Consider the following 7,061-nt stretch of genomic DNA (forward strand, 5'->3'; position numbering starts at 1 on the left):
GTAAGAATAAATTGTTCCTTATGAATAATTCTAACCAATAAATGTAGAAGAACTAGAGGAAATAGAAAACTGCTATTAAAACACGACAGTTGCAGACAACATCCACCTATGGATACCAAAATTAGTGGGCAAAAATGTAAGTGAAAACGAGATATTTGCATAGACTCAAAGTATTTCTTCCAAAATATGTAGTAGGTACAAAGGAAAACATAGTGATTTTAATTTTATAAGCATAGCAGATACAATTTTAACCAAGTAATTGAAGTTAACATCCTAGTAACACGGAGTGACATCCTGTACCCACTGATACAATGCAGACAGAAGCCATGTCACCTTCATAGCATCCTGCCCAGTAATGTACAACCCAATGTGTTGGTAACCACACTGCCTGGTATCAGAAGCTGTAACCCCTGCCTAGGCTAGGGCTAAGGGAGCGCCCTTGGACCCGTAAACCAGCAAGGAGACAAAAGCTTATCTCCTTGACAGGAGTGCTGCTTCTGCTGCTTCATTCATAACTGAACCCCAAAGCTTGGTCAGTTAGCCAAAGACGGGTAAGATTCCCCAAGGGAGGAATGACCTAAGACAGGCACGATCACATGGGAGGCCCCCAAGAAAGGACTTTGGGGGCTACAGCAAAAGGGGGTGATGGATCCTCGCTCCTCGGCTTTGACATCCTCAGCCTGAGTCCTCGTTGTCTGGGAGAAAATCTCCTTATCTCTTGGTTGCCTTAGTTCCCTTGCTCCACCTAAGTCTGAAACAATGACAGGGTGGTGTAGCTCTGTGCTGAAAAGGGCAGATTCCCTGGGTGATCAGGCCTAAGAAAGAATATGTAAACTCCTTTGAAACCTGCTTTGTTTAGAATGCTCTCAGTTGAATAAGAAGGGTCCAAGGACGAAGTTAGTTTGTTCCTTAAAAGTCTTACAGCTCTTTGACCCTGACTCAAAATAGGCCCTCAGAGTTCCTTGTTATCTATTGTTTGATCCTTACTTCCTAGCAATGAGTAATGAGCTTTTACCTGAATTCTTATGCAAATGAAACCAATAAAAAGCCTCTCTGGAGGGGGAATGGCATGCTCTCCCCACCTGGGAGGGTGACCAAGTGGCGCCCTCCAGGAACGAGGGTGGCCAAGCGCTCCAGGCGTGAGGAGTGGCCCTGCTGTTCCTATTCCCCCACAGGACCTGGTTGTCTCTGTGTATGTTTTTCTCGTGTTTCGAAGAGCCATCCGCAGCATTCCATGATCACTGCTGGCCGGTGACCCACACATCACCAATGATATAAACAAAGCAAATATTAACAGGTGCAAATTGACAGGCATTCCATAAAATAACTGGCCAATAATAATAGAAAGTGCCAAGATCATGAAAGACGAGGAAAGACTAAGAGACTGTCACAGATCAGAAGAGCATAATGAGACATGAAGAATACATACAGCTTAGGATGCTACATTGGAGACAGGACCAGAAGTGGGGCATTATTGGGGAAACTGGTGAAATCCAAATAAATCTGTAATTTAGTTACTAGAACTGTGTCAAAGTCATGTTCTTTGTGTTGACAATTGTATAATTATGTAAGATGTGAATATAAGGGGGAGCTGGGGGAAGGAAGGTGACCAGACTTCTATGTGCTGATACTGTAACTCTTCTGCAAATCTAAAATTATCTCGAAAATGGAGACAGCCTCACAGATGGAGAGCAGGATGACAGCTAGTGGGGGGTGGGGTGGGAGGTGAAGGGATGGGGGATGGAGGGATGGAGCAAAGAAGAAAAAGGACTCATGGACGTGAACAAAAGTGCAGTGATTGCTGGGGGGAGGGAGGTGTCAGGGGACTAAATGGTAACGGAAAAAATGCAATAAAGATTAAATCAAATAAATAAATAAAATTATCTCAAAATAAAAAGTTAAAATATTTAAATTGAAAGTGTTGGTATTTTAAACCTTATTTTTAAATAGATTAAGTGCTCCAAACATCTCTGTAAGAATGTTGTGAGGCTTAGGATAATGCTTTGGCATGAACTAGGCTTCTAAGGAATCCTTTAAAAATATTTTCAAAATTTCTTTTTCCAATCTCTGGGTTAAGGAGAACAAAAATAACAATGAAGTGATGAAAGAGTGATGACAATTTAAAAAATAGACATTGTTAGTAACATATTCAGCTAACCGCTCAACTGATGTTCAATATACCTCATTTTGTATTTATAAAACACAGCAACATTTAAGACACGTCACAATGGACCTGTGGGGTGAGGCTGGAGGGGAAGAGGCTGCTGAGAAAAACAGTTCATTTAAAGGGTCTAAGTAAAAAATTTAAAAAAGCTTCCCTGTGAATTACCTCTGGTTTCCTCCTGAGACATTTGAGCTGATCGTAATTAATAGAATGTAATTTTCTCATAGCCATGTAATGTAAGATAGAAAATGGTTTTAGAACCAAGCACTATATGGTTACAGACATATTTAACAAAGCTCCACGGAAGTGTATTTTATTAGGGTGTTGCTCTGTTTAAAATAGTATTTTAGGATTTACCCAGATTGCTATTAAATTACATCATGGGTTAAAACAATTAAAACAAAATTTTACAACTATTCAGAATATGTACCTAGAGCACGATTAACTACATAAGCTGTGGTACGAAAGGTAAGGATGGACAATACAATGATAGAAGCCAAGTACTGGAGCAGAATGGGACATATACAGCATTCTTAGCTTTTGGATGGATCAGAATCTGCTGAAGACTCTCATTGAGGATACAGGTCTTCTAATCAACTTTCCCCACCTCCCACTCTTAACCAAATGCATGTAAGTTTATAGCACGAAGATGTTGCAGACATTCAGAAAAGGTTAATGTACATCCCGGGTCCCATATTTGCAACTGGGCATAAAAAATACCTAGTATAGAGAAAGTTAATATATTAGATGTGCACTTTGTAAAGTCATTCTTACTATTCACGAACATAAAAGGCATGATGACATTTTGCATTGCATTTTAAGCCGTGAAATGTATAGTATTTTAACATGCTACTCCAACAATCTAAAGTATTGAATGAGCAAGATGGGTACTTTATCGTCATAATCGTTCTCATTTCCAAGCTGGTATTTGACCAGAGATCGGCTATCTCTGAAAGAATAGAATTGCTGCTTGGACAAAGATACATGTATTCTTTTGTTCTCCCACTAGGTCTTCCATTTAAGTCAACGATATTTTTGGTGTATTTACAAAACCTGTCCACGCTACATGACCACTCTGGCTCCAATTCTGAGAACAAGGGTAACAGACATGTTATGTATGGACTTTGTACATTTCTCTATTTTACCTACATGTCATTAAAAGAGGGACATTTCTTTTACTGACCTCTAATATTACTAAAATATAAAACATTAAATGCCCAGGCCTGTTTTGTGATTTGGTGTAATTAGTTATTAGAGTAACCATGCCCAGTGATAGCTGGTTACAGAAAAAAGTTTGTTATGTGCTAGATATGTGCTCTGCAGCAATGCGGGGCTGGAAGCCAGGGTTTTCAGTGTAATGACATAAAACTTGTTGACATTTGGCTGAACAACATACACAGTTAAACAAGTCACACACTTGGCAAACATGCTAAGATCCAAATATAGCAGGCACTTCAATATAATGTGGTTTTCGACCAGATTTTCCTCAGATTAGGGATGTGGCAAAGGTTCTGTGTTTTATTTTATGCCCCAAGGATGGCAGCTGATAAATGTGTAACTTTCTCCATAGAGGCCAAGGTGATTTTTTAAATATGAATATCACAAACAAATTAGGTTAGAAAAACAAACATTTCTCTTCTCTTTTAACAATAGTAAAACCATCTGCTTAATGTCAAATCCCTGATATGTCACAGCATCACCTTTTAAAATAAGGTGTATGTTTCTTGTATTTTTTAAAGATTTTATTTATTTATTTTTAGAGAGGGAAGGGAGGGAGATAGAGAGAGAGAGAGAGAGAGAGAGAGAGAGAGAGAGAGAGAGAAACATCAATGTGCGGTTTCTGGGGGTCATGGCCTGCAACCCAGGCATGTACCCTGACTGGGAATCGAACCTGCGATACTTTGGTTGGCAGCCCGCACTCAATCCACTGAGCTACGCCAGCCAGGGCTATTTCTTGTATTTTATAATATAAAAAAAAATGCAATATTCAACATATAAACAAATTAATTAAAAAACTATTAGTTAGAACTGAAAAATAAATAGCAAAACAAAATCCATGAGAATAGTCTTTCTGTAGTTAATTAAATATCATAAGTAAACTCATTCAGTTTTGAAAAGGATATCTTTTAATATTTTCTTTGTCTACAAGGGCAGAGCTCATGTTTTGTAGGTAAAACAATCATAAACAGGAAGAAAAATAAATTTGATTTTAAAAAATCAGTCTTTATACATATTGAAATGTAAAGATAAAGATAATACATCAGATTTTATTTTTAAATCCATAAAAGCTATATCTGAAGTATTTTGATGGTTTTATCTAGTTGAACAGCAAACATCTTTTTTGTCCCTTTACTTTTTACAAACAAAAACCTTTCTACTTACTCTCCTGACTTAATATTTTGAGATTGAGAGTAGCCTGATGAATCTCTGTTCTTGACTTCTGAAAATGATTAACCGAAGATGAATCATGTGTCTTCCTACTTTCTCAACAGCAAGGATGGAGCTGGAGAGCTTTATGCTAAGTGAAATAAGCCAGGCAGTGAAAGACAAACACCATATGATCTCACCTATAAGTGGAACCTAATCAACAAAATAAACAAGCAAGCAAAATATAACCAGAGACATTGAAATAAAGAACAGGCTGACAGTAACCAGAGGGAAGGGGAGAGGGGGATAATGGGGACAAGAAGGGGAAGGGTCATCAAGGAACATGTATAAAGGACCCATGGACAAAGCCGAGGGTGGGTAGGATTGAATGTAGGAGGTGGTGGTGGGAAGGATGGGGGAGAGCAGTGGGAGGAAAATGAGACAACTGTACTTGAACAACAATAAAAAATGAAAAATACAAAAAAATAAAGTGAGATGGCATTTTAGATTCACTAGTGACCTACTACTGTATTTGAATACACATTTTTTTCTATAAAACTTTAGATTTTAGCTTTGAATGTGCAGTTTGTCTTTTAAGAGGTAGTGCAGCCAATAGGAAGTAATTTGGGTGTGGTTAGAGGATCATCAAAAGGATTTTAGAGTCCTTGTTTTTAATAGGACAATCATGAAACTGCAATACCAATTGATGATGGAAAGTAGAATGCTCTTTAGTAAATGTAAGTCACACTAATTATTAAATCTGAATCAGACAGAAGATGAATAACATCCTTATTCACGTCTCTAGTGAACAGCTTCCTAATAAGAAGGGTTGAACAGAGACTGAGGAAATGAAACTATTCAAAGAGACAAAAGATACATTGTTCATTCTAACTGACCATTTGTCCTTTCAAACAATTTAAAATATCGCACTCTGTTCTTTTTTCCAAAGCAAAACCAAATTTGTGTTAAGTGAAGTATATATAGTTCATTTATTTATTTTTGGTTATCAGAGGGCTTTCAAAAACTCAAAATCTGTAAGAGTTTGTCCTAGGGGAAAAGAGAGTTCTTGGCTTCTGGGTCATGCTTATTTACAAATATAGGTTTGTTTTTGATAATTCTTCTTCTTCTTCAGGGGTTTAAATTTCTGATCTAATCAAAAATTTCAGACCTGTGTCTCATTCAAGACTTGTTCTTGCTCCTTCGTTTGAGAATGTGGTTAATTACCAAGGGTTACATGAACTTGTCTTTGAAATCAGTGTTAAACGTTGAGAAGCAGTAGGATATTGATTGCCCCTCCTTTTTGCTTTGCCTGTTTTACTTCGTACAAGCTTCTCGAAGTGCATGTAGACAGTTTTGTATTATGTTTCTCGTTGTTTTGGACAGTGGAGGAGCACAGAGGAGAGCCTAAAGCCACGACAGAGTTGTCCTGAAACGAACCAGTTAGGGAGAAAAACAAACTGACAGTCGATGACTGAGTGGGGTGATATTTTGAGGACAATACTAGCTGTTTTGACAGGGATGGTTTTATCTAAGTGTATCTGAAAATGGGAACCCTGAAAATGTCTCAGAACAAAACCCACCCAGGCCTGAGTTGATATCAACACGCAAACATTTCAGCTCATAAATTTGAACACGCGCTGTAAGTGAGTGGGACCAAGTGGTTACGCAATCATAATGTAAGCATCAGCTCTGCTCCTGGCATTCAGTTACTACTCATTCCTTCCACTGAGATAGCTCTTTGTGTTTTCACCGCACTCCACAGGCCCCTCTCAAACGGATCTAGCAACTGAGAGGGACAAATCTGCATGGGATCGAACTCCCGGAGTTCATATAATTTCCTTGATTCTGATTTTATCTTTGGCCAACAGGATAAAGGAATGAAAAAATCTATTATAAAAGTGTCTGGCCTCTTGATTAAAATAATCTTATTACACTTTTAAACCCTTTCAGTTGAACATATTACACTCAGAAATTACAAGAAAACAAAGGTTAATAGTACAAACTCCATTGTGTCATCCATAAACCTTTGGTTAGGAGCATCAGAATGCCATCCTGTGACCTTTTCTATCCAACCCCTTTTCCCTGGTTGGTCTTCGTCTCCCCACTTTTTGCTTCCTTCTTTACTTTGGGAATAGCAGATGGGACTTCAACCTTGTAACCTCAGCTGCATTGAGGGGCATCATGGAGCTCTATTTAGCTTGCATACTTAATCACCGTGACCTAAAGTCCACATTTACTATAAAATAATATTTTTTTTATTCTCTATGTGGAATAGCTATGCACACATAAGGAAAAGAAAATTCCTTCAATTTAGTTCTGGTCACCCATTACAAGTCTAAGAGACTTCAAACGTCTAATTTCAGTTGGCTAAAATGATGAGATATGAAAGGAAATATAAATTCACTGACATAGGCTTACTACTAGTATAAAATGTTCCCTGCATTCACTCATATTACAGTTACCTTTTAAAGGTGAGCATAGATCGCTAAATTCACCAAGTCTTGATCCAAAGTCTTTAATCCTTTAATGC

The sequence above is a fragment of the Phyllostomus hastatus genome, unplaced genomic scaffold (genome assembly GCF_019186645.2).
Source record: "Phyllostomus hastatus isolate PE091 unplaced genomic scaffold, TTU_PhHast_1.1 phas_contig_86, whole genome shotgun sequence".
NCBI lineage: Eukaryota > Metazoa > Chordata > Mammalia > Chiroptera > Phyllostomidae > Phyllostomus > Phyllostomus hastatus.